Raw genomic sequence first — 21,304 nt, forward strand, 5'->3', positions numbered from 1 at the left:
TCTTCCCGTAGTGGTCCTTAATTGCCTCTGAGAAAAGTACAGCTTGTCACAGGACATTAGAATCTTCCTTTTCAAGAAGATATTAAGGTCATGAATTGGTTCCAAATTCTTGCAACTTCATAGAAAATACCTGGTTAATCTGTTTTAATGGAGGACTTCAGAAGTGTCTAGAGATGGGCCAAAAGATGGCAACAGTGACTGAGCAAACAAAGCCCTATGCCAGGACTGTCAAACTTGCGGGCTGTGGGTCAGATGTGTCACGTTCTGGCCATGCCAACGCCTGGTTTAGCAAAGGGGGAAAAAGCCATGATACGTCACATGACACCGTCATGATGATGCGAGTTTGACACCCCTGCTCTATGCTTTTACAGTTTCAAGTATGTAGTCATGGCCACCATATTGCCTTTTTTGACAAACACACAAAGGCGTACACCACCACCCCTACTACCATTCGTGGTTGTTTCAATCAGTTTAAAAATTTTGTATCTCACTGCTTTATTATTATTATTATTTTTAGAATATCATGTTATACTTTAAAAAACTATTTTATTGCATTCTTGCCAATTGTCCTACTAAGAAAAAGCTGGGGTACATTTTATTTAAGAGAAAGAATGCACAAATCCCTGTTTCTTTTTTCATTTTTGGATTTCTCATTCCTCTTTAGGATAAAAAAACAGCCCCAGCCTGATATTCCATTCCTATGTGAAGGAAGGAAGGAAGGAAGGAAGGAAGGAAGGAAGGAAGGAAGGAAGGAAGGAAGGAAGGAAAAGCCTTATTTGATCTGCTGAGAATTTGATTTATATTAATTTCATTACATTCTCTTGTCTGATCTTTGAGGAGCTTAAAATCTTAGCTCAGCTGATGCCATGCCAACTCTGAGAGATTTCATAAACACCCATTAAACCTTTTCTCCCTCTTCTGAAGAATATAGATGCAGACCACAGAGAGTATTCCTAAACAAAATCTTATTGCCCAAGGCTGTTGATGTTCTCAAGGGCTGCTACCCTATCTCTTTGACAACACATAGCAGAAGGTGTTGTGGCAACAGAAGCCGTTAACAAAAATTTGTAAAATCTCCTTATCTCTTTCTGAGAAGTGTGCTTCTGTTGCTTCTCTTTATCCTAACATCCAAAGCATTCTGTGCAATGTACCATTCCATGCATAGGCTGCACACAAAAGAATTCACTATGGTATATCTATGACCTACCACAACATTATACTCTGCTAAACACCTAATTCCCACAGCATGGTCTTACACTTAAGGATATCTAACCATATAGTAGGACTGAATTTCTATAATCCTTCTCATCTTCCATGTTACCTACTCCTATTCCTATGACTATGACTTGGTTGTTGTATCTTATGATTTATGATTGTATCTTATGATTTATGATTTATTGCTTTGTTGCTTGTTATGTATACTGAGAGCTTATGTACAGAGACAAATTCCTCATGTGTCCAATCATACTTGGCCAATAAAGAATATTCTATTCTTAGTGATCTCCAGTGAGGTCACATTATACTCACTGTTACCTTCCATAAACCCTTGCATTGCTTTCTTTGATGTCCAACAGTCAAGACCCAAATTGCTACATTTTTTTTTCACAGCCCCATGAAATAATCCCAAAGCTGCTTGTGACAATCTCTCCCCCACTCCCTTTCTCTCACTGACAAGAGATTTCTCATTCATGTCAACAGAAGGATTAAAGACATGTCTGCAAATACATGTAGACACTAGTTGGCTGTCTCCTTGAAGAATAGATGCCAGCTATGAACAGCATGCATATGGATCTCTGGATAAATTAGGGCATTAATGGGATTTTAGGAAGGATAGTAAAAAAAATATAGTTTGGCCCCAAGAGGAACCATGAGAGAGATCATAGTAAGATTCCTTTCAAAGAAGGCTGCTTCAGCTTGCTCTCATTCATGTTGGGCTTTGATTGAAATTAATATTTCTCAGCTCATCAGTGTGAGAGGTGTATGAATAATGAAATTCCCCCACATCCTTTGCCAGCTGCTATGCAATCCTGGAAAGGCCTAAAAGCGCTTTATTGCTGTAAATGAGCTATGCAAAAAAGGATCATCCCCTCGCACCTTGGCTTCCTAATGGGATTACTAGAGTAGTAACCCACTCTAGCCCTGTGTTTGGAGATAACTACAGCTTTATGAATGAGCCAGAGACATTAGTTAATATAATATGCCAGCAGTTGCAGAAGCAATCAAGATGGCTTAAAGTTTATTTGCTGCTTGCTCTTCTCTTTGCTGCTTCCTCAGAGTGGAGTCACCAGCAGGTAATTCTTATGCAGTCACTCCTTGTATTTTTAGATTCCAAGAGAAAAACCCAAAACTTGGGAACAGGGTTTATGAGCACTCTAAACCACCCAAAAAACAAGGATTTCCTCCTTCCTCTTCTTTCTGTCCATCCAGTCTCAGAAATAGCATCTTAGGACCAGGTTCGTTTGTTAGAGTAGTGTTTTTGGGGAAAGGATAGCATATTCAATCTTCAGGTTAACACGAACCATTGTGACAGAACGTGAAAATAACCTTAATGAGGGACTGGATGAGTCATTTAAGAAAAGTGACAACTCTGTCCCATGAAACCGGGAAGCGTAAGAAGAAACTCAAAAAACTCTCAATTTTTGATTCTTTTTGGCATTAAAGAGACAAGAGGGATATTTTGGCAGGCATTCAAGATTCAATTACTATACTTTATAACAATAACATAGCAATTCCTGGAACCCTTACAGGTCCCCAACTCACAACAGTTCATTTAGTGACCGTTTGAAGTTACGATGGCACTGAAAAAAGTGACTTATGAGCATTTTTCACAGTTGTGACCAGAGGTGGGCTGCACATTCTTTAATAAAGGGTTTGCTGGTTGTAAGTGCGCACACATGCGTGCTTGCTTTGCCCTCCCTTTGGGAGAGAAATGGAACTTCAAACAAGCTCCTAATCAGCTCAGGCAGCTCCGTTGAGAGCAGCAGGGGAAGCACAGAACGCAGCTAGACCAGCCAAGGAGCCAGAAAATAAGTTATAAATGGATGGCATAGAACAGGGGCGGGTGGGCAGGCCCAGCCAGCGATCAGAGCTAAGGGGTCGCCCAAACCCTTGCAGCAGCCCATCACTGGTTGTGACTATTGCAGTATCCCCATGACCATATGATCAAAGATCCAAGTGTTTGGCAACTGACTCATATTTCTGATGGTTGCAATGTCCTGGGGTCATGTCATCACCTTTGGTAACCTTCTGACAAACAAAGTCATTGGGAAAGCCAGATTCACTTAACAGCCATGTTAACAACTGGAGTGATTTGCTTAACTACTGATGTGGTAGGACAACATTCACTTAACAGTTGTCTTGCTTAGCCACAGAAATTTTGGGTTCAATTGTGGTGATAAGTCAAGGACTACCTGTATCTGTTTCCCTAACTGGCCTTACAACAAAAAAGGCTCTTTAGAAATACTACCTATAGACACAATAATCATAATTATATTAATTTGCATATGTGATCTGCAACATCTGTAATTGATCTTTCTCACATTTTTCAAGCCCCGTGCAACTATTCTTGTCATCAAGCAGAGCTTAAGGAAGAAATTGTTGTTTTTCTTTGATCACCATCGCTCTCTAATTCATATATGCTATAATAATTGGAGGAAGAGGCTTTCCTCCATGATATCCATAGGTTGATGCTTATAAAGAGCAAAGAATTGCAGTGAACTGGAATAGATGCTCTCCAAAGTCCCTTACAACTATAACATTCTCTGATTAATGGATATTATTTGCTCCCATAAATTTTTTAAAAAAAAACATGACCCCAAAGTCCATACTTAAAGAAAGGGGAAGAATTAGTGCTTCTATCCCCAATATAAATGGGGGAAGACAGCATTTCTTTTTCTTTTAAAAGATGACTTCATTTCTAGCTTGTGTTAGAAAGAAGAAAAACAGCTTACAGCTGCCATACAGAATTGTTCTGAGAAATGGGGCAACTGTGGTTACTATGGTTAAAGGAATCTTTGGAAGCCATGAAGTAAGAGAAACAAGAGTACTCAACCCTAGAATGCTAGTTTGTCCCATTCCTCATGTCAGTGGTAAAGAAAATATTGCATGCAGATATAATAAAGATTTGTTGGCAGCATTGAATATTGTTTATCGTAAGGTGCTGAAGCTTGAATTATGAAATTTTTGATTTTTGCGTATGGACTGAGACGTTGAATATTGACCCTACACAATGATACTCTCATAGTCTGGATTGACCCTCATTCATTGAAGTTGATCATTCAACTTTCTTTTTGGATAACATTTTCCTGAGCTGGATTTCCTGGATCCTTTGGCTCTCCTCTGATCCTTCAGTTCACTCAGGATTCCCTGCTTCATCTAAAGCTTCTGGTTACTGGCTCATCTCCTGCTAGCCAACCTCCAACATTGTTTTCTTTGTGTAGCATAATTAGTCCGTATGGCTCTTTGCAGAAATAAAAGCTGTGTCCAAGAAACAGAAGGGGAAGAAATACAACAAAAGGAAGAGAAAGGGATACATTCAAATAAAATGTGATTGCATTCTGAAGCCTCTCACAATAATGGATCTGTTTCCTTCCTTTGCATGCTGAAATTGTCAGTATCTCCAGGCAAGGATGGGGCATTTCTGTCAATCAATGTAGATGGTACTGAGTTAGATGGATCAATGATTTGTCCTTGGTAGAAGGCACTTTCTATTTTTAGGAGCATATTGTGTGTGTCATCTCTCCATCATTTTTAAAAACATGCTTAACTATGTTCCAGATGGTATATTTTAAGTTATAGAGGAAAGAATTTGCTAACATTGTCAGTGATGAGTTCCTTCAGGTAAAATGAACCTTCCTTGGTGAAATGAATGAAGCCAGCTCATTCTATGACAATCTATGTCCAGATGAGATGCTCAGGATGTAATTTCCTTCCACTACAAAGAAGTTTTCTTGGCACAGGCTACCAAAGCTCCTGCCAATCTGGACTGCCATTTAGCATGCTTTCTTGGCTGTACTTGTTCAGGCCATTACTTAATGTTATTGTAATGTTCTGAATGAGAATTTGAAAGGGGGGAGGTGGGTGGGTGGGAAGGGAGAAGATTCTCAAGTATTGACATTTGTGTTATTAAACAGTGAAAACTTTTTAAAAAGTTTCACGTGTGATGCGTTGTGATTGTATGTTTGAAAAAGTAGTATTGCTTTACTAGCTTTTCTTATGTCATCATAAGCTATTTAATAGTTTCAAGTACCTTGCTGGCTTGCATGCCAAATGTCACACAAATGATCTTCAAGAGTTTCCATATAACTCACAAGACCATTGAAAACATAAAGTGGACATGACATGCAACCATAAAGGTGGATGTCATGGGGACACCAGCTCTTGAAAGGAGGTTCATAGGAACTGAGATAAAATGGTCCATAAGGATAAGATTGCTTATGACTCAGAAATGGGCATGTTGCAAGAAAGAATGGAGGCATGGTTCATCTGCCACAATCAGTTGATTCCGCTTGTAATAAGTGGCTTCTGTGCGTGCATCTCGTCAACTTGCAGGAGTTATTATTAGGTAAAGCCAATCAGCAAAGCTATTTTGATGAACAGAAGTTGGTAGCATTCGCCAAGATGCTATAAAGAATGTTCTGCTTTGATGTACTTTTGAGCAAAGAATCCTTGTAAAAAAACCCGTGCATGATGTAACACAGAAGAACCCTCTCTTCCAAGGATACCTTTCTCACTTCTGAAAACAAAGCAACTTGAATCCTGAACCTCAAATATTGGAGGCATGTTTCTGATCCTGAAACATTTAGGGAAAAAGATAAGTTTCAAAACTTCAGGTTGGATTTGGTTACAAATCAACCACAATTAATTTAAGTTTCCAAAATTTTCCAAGGTCATCCAATGTTGACAAGATTATTGGGATAATCTAATGTGGCTATACTGAGACTGTGGCTCAGATTGTCATAGAAAAGTTGAATAACAAGAACAGAAGTTAGTATACCTAGCTCACATCATCACCTTTCCCCAATTTCTTTTTCCCTTCCCTTCCCTTCCCTCCTCCTCCTTTTCTTCTTGATCAGGCAACTCAGCTGGGATCGTCAGAGTCTTTTTTTAACCTTTTAAAAGCATTTTTTACAACCTATTCAACTGAATAGGTTGTAAAAAATGCTTTTAAAAGTAAAAAAAGCTTTGGACGATCATGTGGCTCAGTTGGGATCATCAGAGCCTTTATTTTACCTTTTAAAAGCATTTTTCTACAACCTAGTTGGCCGAATAGGCGTAAAAAATGCTTTTAAAAGTAAAAAAAAGGCTAGGATGATCAGGCAGCTCAGCTGTGACTGTCAGAGCCTCTTTTTTCATCTTTTAAAAGCATTTTTTAAAAGAAGCAGCAAGTGGGGAAGTGGGCGACTGGGCATTGGGTGGGCATGGGCGGGGGGGGAAGATTTTTGCTACCAGCTCTCCAAACCACCTGCCGCCATCACTACCAGATTGGCCGATCTGGTAGGAACTGGGAGCATTTCACCCCTGATTTAATGGTTTCAAGATCACATCTGCCAGCTCCTTCAGAATTCTGGGATGTGATCCATTAGAATTGTCCAATTGGTTGTACATTTCATCTGTTGTATGTGGAAGCTGTTGTATCAATATCAGGTAAATGAAATCTACACATTACAAGCATTTGTATTCCACTTTCCACATTTATTCATTACTCTTCATTTCCAACTTCATCTTTCTAGAAAAAACAAAGATGATGATGTTGAGTAGAAGAATATTAAAAGAAAAAAATTATCTAGTACTTGCAAGACACAATCCAAAAAAAGCCTTATCACTTTAACTACCTTCAAGGTTGGGTTTTTTTAGACAACATTGCTCAATACCAGCTGTTTTATTTCCCCTGAGATATGTAACGATACTCAATGGTCAATGCTTTTTTTTATTTTTCTGCTCCAACACAAAGTATTCATTCCATGACAGAATACAGTGCCCAAAAACATTGAATTTGTGTCTTTTTTATTGTCAAGAGACAAACAGATTGTGGCATAGAGTCAAAAGCCCTCCAGCAGTGCAATTTGGTTGCCCAGATTTTATAGAAACTTGTTAATATCTTTTAAACACATGAATTTTTTGAGAGCGTATCAGTCTCAAGCTAAATGTCAAATAATGTAACAAGAGCTAGCAGTTCTTATAGAGCTTTATTTAATATAAGCAGTCAATTACCTTCTTCTGCTTTATGATACGGTACTTTTTTGGGAGTGAGGAAAAAAATTATATCATTTAATACCATCTGGCATAACTGGTATCTTAAACATTTTATTTAGCACACTCAGCAATGCTCTCCAGTAGTCTCATTCTCAACTTAAAAAAATAAATAAATTGCAAATTATACATTTCTAGTTGGCTGTAAGTCAATTCTCATTTATAGACAAAAATGCTGTGTGGAAACCCTTTCTCACATAGCAGTTTAAAGAATTGGTTTTTTACCTACCACATTGAACTCTGGTGAAGTTTATATAATTTGTTTGGCAGAAAAGGTCTTCAAATGTTATTAAACTAAAATGTCTCAGAAGGTATTTCTCTGAGAAAACTTCTGAGATTCCTTCCTTCCTTCCTTCCTTCCTACCTCCCTCCCTCCTTTCCTCCCAAGAAATGAAGGTAATTTTGCAGAACTTTTTATGCATATTCTCCATCATAATCGTATATGATGACAGCAGCCATTTGTTTTCTCTTTTCTGTTGTCTGCCATGATACTAGACCCAGGGATTGGAAAAGAAGCAAAATGGTGGCCAGCCTGCCAGCAGCAAAACAAAACAAAACAAAACTTTTTAAAAAAGAAATAAATGCTGTAACTTTCTATGCTACAGATGAGCACCATCCTTAGGAAATTTATTGGTTAATTTTGCCGCTTTCTAATTTTTAATATTCTAAAAAAAACATACATAATTAACTAGCCAATCTTTAAACTTAAAGAAAAAGAAATAATAAAAAGAAGGGATGAAAAAAGAAACAATCCTAAACACACACATGCACACACACACACACACACACACACACAAAATGCTAATCAATAGACACTGGTTTACACTACTAAAAATACAGCATGCCAATATAATCAGTACAAAATATCACATAATCTTTGTCATAGTAACACATATTGCTGCATCCTTGGATTAGTAGAATTTACTGCCTGAAACAGACCACTCATTTCTGAAAGTCATTCCTTAACATCTGGAATGATATGACTTTTCCAATATTGTAATATTATTCTTTTTGCCACGTCTCATGCTCAATATAACCATAATTCTCATAAACAGTCATATTCCAAAACTTAGGTATATAACAGAATAACAGAGCTGGAAGGAGCCTTGGAGGTCTTCTAGTCCAACCCCCTGCTTAGGCAGGAAACCCTATACCATTTCAGACAAATGGTTGTCCAATCTCTTCTTAAAGCTTCCAGTGCTGGAATATCCACAACTTCTGAAGGCAAATAATTCCACTCATTCATTGTTCTAATATAATTCACATTAATATCTTTAAAATTTTGTCATAAGCCTAGTACTTTGTTCCCAAAAGATAGCAAATCATTACATGATCATATGATATGGGTCACTAAACTCTCAATATTTTTATATCTCCAGCATAGAAAATCCAATATTCATACTATCAAATACATCATCTGGGGGAGTCCAGTATGCCTTAAGTGCAAATTTTGATTAATCAAAGTATTTGTTGATAGTTTAACTTTTTAAAAAACTTGAATTTATGACTGGGACATTGTCAGAGATTCCACGTCTTTAGCTGATGTTTGGAATGTCCACTTGAAAAATGTTCTTGAGTTTTTGCTAAAGTCATGTTGTCCATTTTAGTTCTGTCCTAGATTCAGGCAACTAAGAAGGCATTTCAGGTGCAGTTGAAGTGCCAGAGCATCTGGCCCACATTGATCAGTTAGAATATGCTTAAATTGAAGAGAGTAATCACACCTAGCAGTCCCAGAGTGCTTTTTTTTCAAGAGGCAACTGGACTTTCTGTTTTATCTTTAAAGACTTTTCACTTCTCATCCAAGAAGCTTCCTCAGCTCTGATTGGATGGTAGGGAATGGAAGGATTTATACTCATTGCACTGGGATCCTTCCATTCCCCACCATCCAGTCAGAGCTGAAGAAGCTTCTTGGATGAGAAGCAAAAAGTCTACAAAGAAAAACCAGAAAGTCCAGTTGCCTCTTGAAAAAAAAATACCTTTGGGTCAACAATGACCTGGATGACTGAGAATCTCCATAGACAACAGCATTTAGGATTATATACCAGCCCATAGTGCTTTACAGCACTTTCTGAGAGACTTACAGAGTCAGCATATTGCCCCAAACAATCTGGGTCCTCATTTTACCAGCCTCAAAAGGATGGAAGGCTGAGTCAACCCATCAGGATTGAACTCTAGGCTGTCAGCAGTCAGCCTGCAATGCTGCATTCTAACAACTGTGCCACCAGGGATACTACTATTGTTGCAAACTAGGAAGAACAAATTCAACTTGAGGTCAAGAAAAATCCTTTAATCAGTCGTCCAGTCTTCACCCAAATTTTCCAATAGAACATTTTACCATCAATTTTCAAAGCAGATTTTTTTTTGAAAAACTTCTCATTATCAAAATGATACATGCCCATATGGGCCAAATATTTCCTACTACAACCATTCCTGGAAATAAAATACCTTTCAATCATATTTTGTTCCAAGCACTTGCCATGATTGCTAAGGGAATAAATAATAACTTTCCCACATAGTTCATAAAAGGCAATATTTCACCATATATTTTTTCCATTTGCTAATGACTGATGAAATACTACCTAATGATATTTTTGCAAATCAGATAAATTATAGTCATCTTCTTCAAATGTCACCCTCAATTTAGGAAAGGAAAACCTTCATAGTTCTCTGTTTCCACATACATTTCCTAAATAGACTATCAATCTGAAGAAAATATTTGGTAGGAACATCAATCAAATGTGGGATAATATTCAATTTAATGACCTTAATTTAACCCAAAAGCTTAAAGGACTTTTAACCATCTATTACCATCCAACTCAATCTTTTCTAAAACTTTAAATGTATTCATTTCCACATATTTAGTAATATTTTTAGTTATATAAAATCTCAAATACAATCAGTAGAATGACAAAACCCAGCTCTTTACATAACTGTATTAATATGTTAGGGTCCAAGGGCAGTTAAAAAGGGATGTGGTGGCTCGGTGACTAAGACGCTGAGCTTGTCGATCAAAGATTGACAGTTCAGCAGTTCGAATTCCTAGTGCCACATAACGGAGTGAGCTCCCGTTACTTGTCTCAGCCTCTGCCAACCTAGCAGTTCAAAAGCATGTAAAAAATGCAAGTAGAAAAATAGGGACCACCTTTGGTGAGACAGTTACAGCATTCCATGAGCCTTCAGCATTTAGTCATGCCAACTACATGACCATGGAAATGTCTTCGGACAGTGCTGGCTCTTCAGCTTTGAAACAGAGATGAGCACCGTCCCTAGAATTGGGAACGACTGGCACATATGTGTGTGGGAACCCTTTACCTTTAAGGGCAGTAAAAAAAAAAAGATTTATTCCAATAAGTCTTTTAAGCAGGGTACATTCCAAAATGTTATGCTACCTTAATAAAATTAGATAGAGCAGTAGAACACTGATAAAAAAGTTATCAACATATCATCAACATATAAAAATAATTTATGCTCATATCCTGCCAATGTAATACACTGAATGTCTAAAGATGACCTTAACACAGGAAGCCAAAAGTTCGAGGAACAAATTAAATAGCAAAGGTGAAAATAAGCTGCCCTATAAAGTGCCACATTGTAACTCAAAAGTGCTAAAATAATAATCTAACAATCATTCCCTGATCAAAATTCTAACTCTGTGCAAAATAATTTTTTATTGATTTCTCTAAGAAGCATGCCCTAAAATAGGCTTGAGGAAAGCCTCCGGAGCCTAGGGAGGGCAAAATATGGGCCTCCCTGATGTTTTGGAACTCTGGAAACAGACCTGTTTCTGGCCTTCAGAGGGCCTCCGGGGCCCAGGGGAGGCAGTTTTCACCCTCCCGGAGGTTCGAGAAAAGCCTCCGGAACTTGAGCAGGGTGGAAATACTCCCCCCCCAGCTGTCATGGTGCAGGAGGCTGAGTAATCCATGCCCACCATAGCCATGTCCACCCAGAAAATGGGCAGAGAACTAGTTGCTAAAATTTTTGAATCCCACCCCTGGTTGCGTAAGTGGCAGGCAAGGGAGCAAAGCTTCACCTGCAGATGCACAGAGTTTAGGTTGCACATGAAACCATCTACCCCCTGATCCATGGAAAACAATTTTTCTTCCAAAACTGGTCTCTGGTACCAAAAAGATTGGATTCCGGTGTGCTGAAACATAACTTTGCATACAAGGCTTATTGGAGTCCTATACATTCTGTAGAGTGGATGAATTACTATTACTTAACAAAAGAAAAGCTCTATGAAGTTACTTGTCTAATATAACTTAAATACCATCTTCCATTAATTGGTTTAAACTTTTTAAACAATAGGGTTATATAATACGAGCATGGTAAGATAGAACAATAGGCTGAGTAGAAGAGATTAAAACATACTCCATTAATGAAGAGGAAATGAATTAATAATAATAATAATAATAATAATAATAATAATAATAATAATAATAACAACAACAACAACAACAACAACAACAACAATAACAATAACAACAACAACAACAACAACAACAACAATAACAATAATAATAATATATATAAATTAAAATTAATTATTTGAGCATAAGAAATATGCTTATGAATGCCATACATCTATCCATTTTTACATCCATCCAAAATCATTCCCTAAAATCAAATGGTCAACTACTAAGGCATGAATTCTTGCCCCCCATCTATGAAATATTTCAGATTCATATTTTGTAGGCCCATAAAAGTGATCAAGAACTATTTCTCCCCTTCTTAGAATTCAGTGAAATATTCTCTCTTTTTTTTTTGCCCTTATAAAATAAGAGGGCTTTAAATATGCTCTGCATTGTTTGTTAATAATACACCACTTTCATCAATTCTGCAATAATTTACCTTATTAAGGACAAATCAACACTAATGCCAAGTGCTTCAATTGAAAACTCCAATCCCAATGTTCATGGTAAAGAATTTAAAATTTCGACATTGCTCACCAACCAGCACCCTCACCTGTTACCATCTCACTGGAAGCCTCCTTTTAAATATGGAGAAAGGCGTCACCAAACCATCAAAACGGAAAAGCCATCATCTCAGAGTTTGTTTAAGTTGCTGGAAACAGACGGAGAGAAAGCAATGCACAGCATGACCGTGCTCCATCCAGTTGAACTTACTGCTTTCAATCTCGCTCTGCCTGTCAAATAACTTCAAGAATATTAATAGGACTTTGTAGAAAACTCCCCGAGAAAGTTATATGGAACTGGCTACTCTGCATTAAAAAGCAAAACAAACAAATCAAAAGCGGAAGGCCTCACAGTCCACATCAAGCTTTGGATGAAAACAGAAGGGATATTTGGCCACTTTGCCTGTCTTTTCATCTCGCTCTAGCACCAAGAGGGGGTTGGTACAAGGAGATCCCCGTGGATATCCAGGACTGCAGGCATCTCAGGATCATTTGCTCAAAATGAAACATGTTGTATCTCTTGTGTCTTCTCTGCAAGTGGTTGATGTTGAATCAATCATTCAGCAGATTCTTAAAAAGGAAAGGGAAGGTGCATCTCTGTTCTGTAACCTATAACTTGTTCCTCTTTTGGTCAAATAGCATGGTGAATGACATTTGTGTGAAAGATCAGGTCACAAATTGCACCCAAAGCACTTCCAAGTACAGTTGGATACTATAAGGTAGAAAAATGGTGGATTACATAAATGGCGGCTTGCTTCAGGAATGTACTTATGTTGTGAGAATAATAGTTAATTTTTAACATTTAAATTCACCGCATGTACCTGGACAGATATGGCCTGCTAGGGATAATTGTTTGTGGCCCGTAAACATACTCCCATTAACTTAGCTCTAATCACATTGTTCGTTATTGATTTATGCCAACTATTAGAAATGTAGAAGAGGCACAACATTAATAAATCAATTAGGGTATCCTAATTGAATTAAAAGAACAGCACCCATACGGGTATGAAAAATGGTCCTGTTAGGCTGGGATTTGACTAATATTTTACCAGTTCTACAACTGAAGCTGTATTTAAGGTAGCTATAGAAATATGATAGAGATGATAGATAGATAGATAGATAGATAGATAGATAGATAGATAGATAGATAGATAGATAGACAGACAGACAGACAGGCAGGACAGGCAGGTACATACATACATACATACATACATACATACATACATACATACATACATGTTAGATAGATAGACCTCTGTAACCTGAAACACATTAAAATGTATATATATGCAGAGAAGCTCGAATTATTAAACCACTTTAGTCTAGAAATAAGGGCGAAATATTCTTGTTTGCATGGTGATAGGCAAGGATGATATATACTTGGTATTGTGAAATTTTGTTTCTCCTTTTCTTATGGCCCATTCTCAAATTGGTACAGGGTCTGATCTGCTTTATTTAATTCTGCTTTTCACTATGCTGTTCTTTTTCTTTTCCTGACCCAGCCTATTTCTAAATCATGCTGAAATGTTCCTTCATATTTCTTCAGGGATAGAACCTACTCCAGTTTAGGTTTCCAATTCCCTCTGAATACTTTTACTTTCCTCCCCTCATTTTATTGAGGCAAAAACCTCAGTGTAACTGTGAGATCAATTTGTTACAAATTCCAATGTCTCTGGAAATAACTTGAGCAGCTATATATGGAGATCCCACTCAAACCTAGATTAAGACAGCAGAAGAATTCCCACAAAATGAATTGTGAAAACCCTTGAAGTTCAAAACAGAAGTCTGTGACTACCGACAAAACTAATCTTTCATTAAAAGATGCAGAACCCAGTATGCAATTGTGCTAGGGAAAATAAACATTGGTTCAATCTACCTTTGTTAATAAAGCCTACCTGAAAACCCTGTCAACGTGATCCATTGGTTAAACACAGAGCTGCATTAATTGGTGGATAGATTTATCTGGCCCCAAATCTATCAGCCTAAAATGAGCAGGAAGCACTTTGTGGGAGTGGAGTGGGGGAAAAAAAGAATCAACCATACCTGTTATCTGTTGTGTCTACACTTACCCATAATCCATTTCAGCCTGCTGATCTTTTTCCAGACCCCTGGGGATTATCTATCTATCTATCTATCTATCTATCTATCTATCTATCTATCTATCTATCTATCTATCTATCTATCTATCTATCTATCTCATTAGCTAATCTAGTTAGCTATAATCTCTCCCTATCTATCTTAAGGATCTGTGGTTAGAATGCAGTATTAAAGTTGCCAAGTCTTAAAGTTGCCAACTTTGGAGCCTCCTGGTGTAAGTGCTATTGCCATCTCTTGATATGTCTGTCTGTCTGTCTGTCTGTCTGTCTGTCTGTCTCTCTCTCTCTCTCTCTCTGTCTCTCTCTCTCTCTCTCTCTCTCTCTATATATATATATATATATATATATATATATATATATATATATATATATATATATATATATATATATATATATATATATTTGTTTTCTGAGGTTTTCACGGTGTTTGTATGTAGGTCTTTGGTTGTTCGGGTTTTCTCCGTAAAATTGGAAATGTCTTGGCAACGCTTCGACGAAGTCTCATTCGTCATCTTCAGGCTTCAGCTTTGTGCTTCTGGGAGCAATGTGTGATCGCAGCTGTTTCTTCCTTTTAACTGCTAGTGGGGGTTTGAACTGATTGGGTGGGAGCTTGGCTGTGCTCTGATTGGATGGAGGTTTTTTTGTGCTCTGATTGGATGGGGTGTGTCCTGTGGGGGTGGGGGCTTGGTTGTGCTCAATTTAGTCGGTGTTGCAGGGGGATTTGAGCTGGTGAGCTGCATAGCTGTTGTTTGGCTTTGTGGTGGTGCTACATCTTCATAGTGGGTGTCAGTCTGCTGCATGTATGGATTGGAGGGGTTTGAAATGGCTAATGTTGCAGCTGCGGTCTGGCTTTTGGTCCTTGGTCGTGCTTCATGATCAGTGTGGGTTTGGGTCTGCTTTCTGGGTGGATGTGGTGGTGACATCCTGTGTGGACCTCGTGAGTGTGGGTCTGGTGTCATTCCTCGTGTTAGGGACTCGCTTTGTCAATAAGGGCGGGTTTCCAAATGGCTGGTAGGCGGAGGTATCATCTCGCTTGTTCATGCTGTGTGGGCGTTTATCTCAATGGCTTCTCTGATTATTCTGTTGTTAAAGTGTTCAGTTTTGGCGATAGTTCTGGTCTTTTAAAGTCAATATCATGTCCTGTGACTTTAAAGTGTTGGACCAGGGAAGAAGTTGGTTCCTCTTTTGAATGAGTTCTTGTGTTCTTCAATGCACTTATTCTTCTGTTGGTTTGTCCAATGTATGTGGTGGGGCAGGCGGTGCATGGGATTTCATATACTCCTTGATTTTCTAACTCAATTTTGTCTTTGGGGTTTCTTAGGATGGTGGATATTTTTCGGTTTGTGCAGAATGCTGTCTTGATGTTGTGTTTGTGGAGGATCTTGCTGATTCTGTCTGTGGTGCCTTTTATATATGGGAGGAGGGCTGTGCCGTTTTCTTGTTCTCTGTCTTGGATTTTAGTGGGGGGTTTTTTTTGGATTAGCTTGGTAATCTTATTTCTTTGGAATCCATTGGATGTTAGTACGTTAGTGAGAGTGTCTAGTTCGGTTTTTAGGTGTTGTTCGTCAGCTAAGCATTTTGTTCTGGAGATGAGTGTCTTGGCTACGGAGTTGATCTGTGCTGGGTGGTGGTGTGAGAGTGCGTGCAGATAGCGGTTTGTGTGTGTTTTCTTCTGGTAGATGGTGTGTCCTAGGGAGCCATTGGGTTTCCTGTAGACTAAGACATCCAGGAAGGGAAGTTGGTTGTTAACTTTGGTTGTTGACAAACGAGTCCCTAACACGAGGAATGACACCAGACCCACACTCACGAGGTCCACACAGGATGTCACCACTGCACATCCACCCAGAAAGCAGACCCAAACCCACACTGATCATGAAGCACGACCAAGGACCAGAAGCCAGACCGCAGCTGCAACATTAGCCATTTCAAACCCCTCCAATCCATACATGCAGCAGACTGACACCCACTATGAAGATGTAGCACCACCACAAAGCCAAACAACAGCTATGCAGCTCACCAGCTCAAATCCCCCTGCAACACAGACTAAATTGAGCACAACCAAGCCCCCACCCAAACAGGACACCCCCCCAGCCAATCAGAGCACAAAAAAACCTCCATCCAATCAGAGCACAGCCAAGCTCCTACCCAATCAGTTCAAACCCCCACTAGCAGTTAAAAGGAAGAAACAGCTGCGATCACACATTGCTCCCAGAAGCACAAAGCTGAAGCCTGAAGATGACGAATGAGACTTCGTCGAAACGTTGCCAAGACATTTCCAATTTTACACGGGAGAAAACCCGAACAACCAAAGACATATAACTAACTAACTAGTTAAATATATATATATATATATATATATATATATATATATATATATATATATATATATATATATATAGTTAACTAGTTAGTTAGCTAGCTAGCTAGTTAGCTAGTTCACTAGTTAGCTATCATCTCTCTCTATCTACCTTAAGGAGCTGTGGTGGCACAGTGGTTAGAATGCAGTATTGCAGGCTAATTTTGCCAACTTCCAGGAGTTGATTCTGACCAGCTCAAGGTTGACTCAGCCATCCATCCTTCCGAGGTCAGTAAAATGAGGTCCCAGATTGTTGGGGTCAATATGCTGACTCTTAAAACCACTTAGAAAGGACTTCATAGTAAAACACTATGAAGTGGCATATAAGTGTAAGTCAGGGGTCTCCAAACTTGGCAACTTTAAGACTTTAAGACTGAAGAATTCCTCAGCCAGCATTGAGTTGAAGTTCACAAGACTTAAAGTTGCCAATTTTGGAGCCCCCTGGTGTAAGTGCTATTGCCATCTCTTGATCTGTCTGTCTGTCTGTCTGTCTGTCTGTCTGTCTATCTATCTATCTATCTATCTATCTATCTATCTATCTATCTATCTATCTATCTATCATTGTCTGTCCATCCATCCATCCATTAGTAAAAAATTGCAGCAGTCTCTAATTCTAGTTCTAGTTCCAGTTCTAGTTCTACTGAGTTTAACTACACACAGTTCATTTTGGATTGGAAAGCATGCACAATCAACCAAAGTCATTTTCTTCACACTGAGCCTGAATTCAGTTGCGTTTGTGTATTAATTCTCAAAAATTGCCATGAATAAAAAGAATAAAAAGCTTACAATTGAAAAACTGTTATTTATATTTATTTTATTTTATTTATTTATTTCTGGACTAGGTGTTTGTTTATTTTTAAGTGGAGGACGCATGGATTAATATGGTTTCAGCATGCTGATAAATGTGTTGCCTGAGCATGGTGCTAGAATTAGAAGTCAACCCATTGTATCAGATTCTGGCTTTATTTCAAGATATTAACAGTTTTGATAAAATTCTTGAAAAACAAAGGGAAACCAAACAGCTGAAAATTGGTGATTCTTTTACTTGAATTGCATTATGTAGGGCTGTTATTTTTAGTCTCCTAATATTTATCACAGGAGATATTCTTTACAAAATATTGATTAAGTTTTTCAATCAGTTCAGGTTTAAGCAAGAGTGGCCTACATTATCTTTCACATAAGTAAAACAAAAATGCATGAAGGAACATAGCTACATCAGCTTCAAAGAAAGTTACCGGCAATTTATTTCCTTTTGACTGAAGGCGGGCTAAATTTATGGAGCTAAAAATATAGAGCATATCAGCTGCAGAACTTTAAAACATTCAGAATAAATGAATACAGCAGAGGCACAATGCATAACCGATTAATCAGAGGAAGAATGTGGAATCAAGGGAGCATATTCTCATTTCATGTGCTGGGAATGATACACACAATCTCCCTTAAGTGTCAATTAGAGATGAGACTGTAACCCTTAGCTGCTGCCATTAGATCACAATGGACAGAACAGCTAATGCATTACGCTGCTATTGTCCATCAGTGATACTATTAAAGCAGCGGGTTGAGCAAAGCGGGGGGGGGGGGAAGGGAGCTACATTTCTGTAGAGAAAGTAAAAGATAAAAAGCGGAAAGTTTACATTGTCTTCTTTGATAATTTTGTAGATAAGAAATAGAAAAGTAAAAATGCAAAAAAAAAGGGGGGGGGACTAAGAACATTTTATTGAATCACCGAATACAGGTAGTCCTCCACTTAATGGCAGTTCGCTTAGTGACCATTCAAACTTACAACGGCACTTATAACAATACTGAAATGAGCGTTTTTTCACACTTACAACCACTGTAGCATCCCCATTTGGACACTTGGCAACAGACTCTTATTTATGATGGTTGCAAAGTATTGGGATCATGTGATCCCCTTTTGCAACCTTCTGACAGGCAAAGTAAAGCCAGATTCACTTAACAGCCATATTAACAACAACTACAGTGAATCACTTATTTTTTTTTTTTTTTTATTCAAAAAGTTTTTATTATAGTGAATCACTTATTAACTGTGGCAAGAAAGGTCATAAGATGGAGCAAAATTCACTTAACAAATGTTTCACTTAGCAACAGAAATGTTGGGCTCAATTGTGGTTGTAAGTCGAGGACTACCTCTACCATGGCTTTGAAATACTGTTTTGATTATCAGCCAAATGTTTAGACTAGATTTGGCATTTTTGACCACTTTTAAGTCCTTCCCAGATGTTGCTTAATTTAGTCTTACTACCGTATTATTTTGGCAAAGCTTCCAAGTTGGTTTCGGGCAGTCAAAGAAGAAGGAAGGAATAAATAAGAAAGTTTTATTAAATAATGTAGCAGCAATTTCTGTGAAGATGTACATGTCCGTCTGATATACCTCCCTTGTTGTTTTGTGTTGAAGAAATATTTTGAATCATAGGTCTACCAAGAATTTCTTTTTGCCCTCCTTATAAAATGGATCCATTTTATAAGCAAAAGAAATGATCCCAGTTGATGCAGAATGGGAATTAAATAAATTCAAAAGTTAAGCACCAAGCAAGAAATATATCTTCTTAATTTAACTTCCTGCAGAAGTTGGAACCATCTTGGAGCTATCAAACCTAACAGAGTTATAACAAAACAAAGACTCAAAGGAAATGGATGAATAGATCAGGAGATTCAAACTTCCACTACTTAATCCTTCAAATGTCAACCTGGCTACTGACAGGTTCTTCTTCCTATATATAACCAAAGACCTACATATATATATATGCTTATACCTCCTAATATTTACTCATTTATATGTTTATATACTATATAATCTTTTTGTATGATGTTGTGACAAAATAAATAAAATAAAAATAAAAATTCTTTCTATTTGTTACTGGCATTTTTATACCATTTTACTTCAAATTGGGTCCAACTGGTATACAACAGAAATCAACGTTGAAAACTTCAAAATAGTGACAATGAATCACAATAATGTTAACCATTGAAAATAGAAGATTTTAAAAAGCCCTTCAGTTCCTTCAGTTTTCATCTCCTTTTACAAATTCAGCAGTTACATCATTCTTATATGTGAGGGTGCCACCATGGAGAAGGCTACGTTAAAAATCAGGATGCTATGTAGTATCTCTGCAGCCTGTTTATTACAAAATTTGATTGAAATTATTAGGGTGTAGGATTCAATGAAGCTTGTTCCTTGAGATCTGAGAATGTGTAGCATATGGATTTATGAATGGTGAAAAATTATTCTCTCTCACACACAATTCTAGAACTGAAGTCATGCATAGAAACTGAACAGTGGCAGATGAGAGAGGGGGGAGAGGGAGGGAGAGAGATAGGCCATTACTCATATCTCTGTTTAATTTTTATTCAGCATAGGGATGCAGTGGCTCAGAGGCTAAGACGCTGAGCTTGTCGATCGAAAGATCAGCAGTTCAGCGGTTCAAATCCCTAGTGCCGCATAATGGAGTGAGCTCCCATTACTTGTGCCAGCTTCTGCCAACCTAGCAGTTCGAAAGCATGTAAAAAATGCAAGTAGAAAAATAGGGCCCACCTTTGGTGGGATGGTAACAGCGTTCCATGCGCCTTCGGCATTTAGTCATGCTGGCCACATGACCACGGAGACGTCTTTGGACAGCGCTGGCTCTTTGGCTTTGAAACAGAGATGAGCACCGCCCCCTAGAGTAGGGGACGACAGGCACATATGTGCGAGGGGAACCTTTACCGTTACCTTTTAACATTAAATAAATAAACATCAACGTATCTACAGTATATATCAGTATCTGTACCTCTCTGAATCTCTGTCTTGATCTCTATATTTCTGTCTCATCTGTCTGTCTGTCTGTCTGTCTGTCTGTCTGTCTGTCTGTTTGTCTATCTATCTATCTATCTATCTATCTATCTATCTATCTATCTATCTATCTATCCATCTGAACAGAATAACTGTGTGTTTACTATAATTTGAACATAGGGATTAACTGAGAGTGCTGAGTGGAAACCAAACTGGAAATTACACAGTTTCCTTCAAACATGCTTTCACTCATATATTAATAATAATAACAACTGGGGTGAAGTTATATCCCCTTCCACGAAACAGTGTGGCTGTTGACTAAGTGCCTCTATCAATCATCAGTATTGATCAACTTCCTGTACTGTGGAACAAGATGATCATATTCATGAATCAGGCTAACCCTGGGGTCCTGGGGCTCCTCATGTGCATCAGCAAGAACCTTTTCTTTCCACCTCCCCCAAAAAAAGCTTTGCAGAAGCCAGCTGTAGAGGAGCATAAAGTGACTCATTTAGAATTCCGAGAGCAGATAGCTGCTGCCTACAAAGCTTTGTATGGAAACAGAGCAATCTCCTGCTGATTAAAAAGGAAAGCCAGAGGGAAGCAACAAGCTCCATTGACTCCTAAGCCAGCTACTTATATCTGCATAAAATCTTGGAAGGACAGGATAGGCAATAACAGGCTTAAAAGCTTTTTCATTGTTGTTGGTTTTTTTTTAAGTTTACCGTTGCTTTTGTGTTTCCAGCAAGGAAACCCCTCCCAGAAGCTTCTAGAATGAACCAGAGAATTCTGATGTGGCTACACAGTCCCATAGCATCCAGGTTGGCTGGCCTCAGTCCTTATCAAATCAGAAAAATAATTATGACCATATGTCTGATATTTTGCCTTGTGATTAAGGCACC

Source organism: Ahaetulla prasina, chromosome 1 (genome assembly GCF_028640845.1).
Source record: "Ahaetulla prasina isolate Xishuangbanna chromosome 1, ASM2864084v1, whole genome shotgun sequence".
Classification (NCBI taxonomy): domain Eukaryota; kingdom Metazoa; phylum Chordata; class Lepidosauria; order Squamata; family Colubridae; genus Ahaetulla; species Ahaetulla prasina.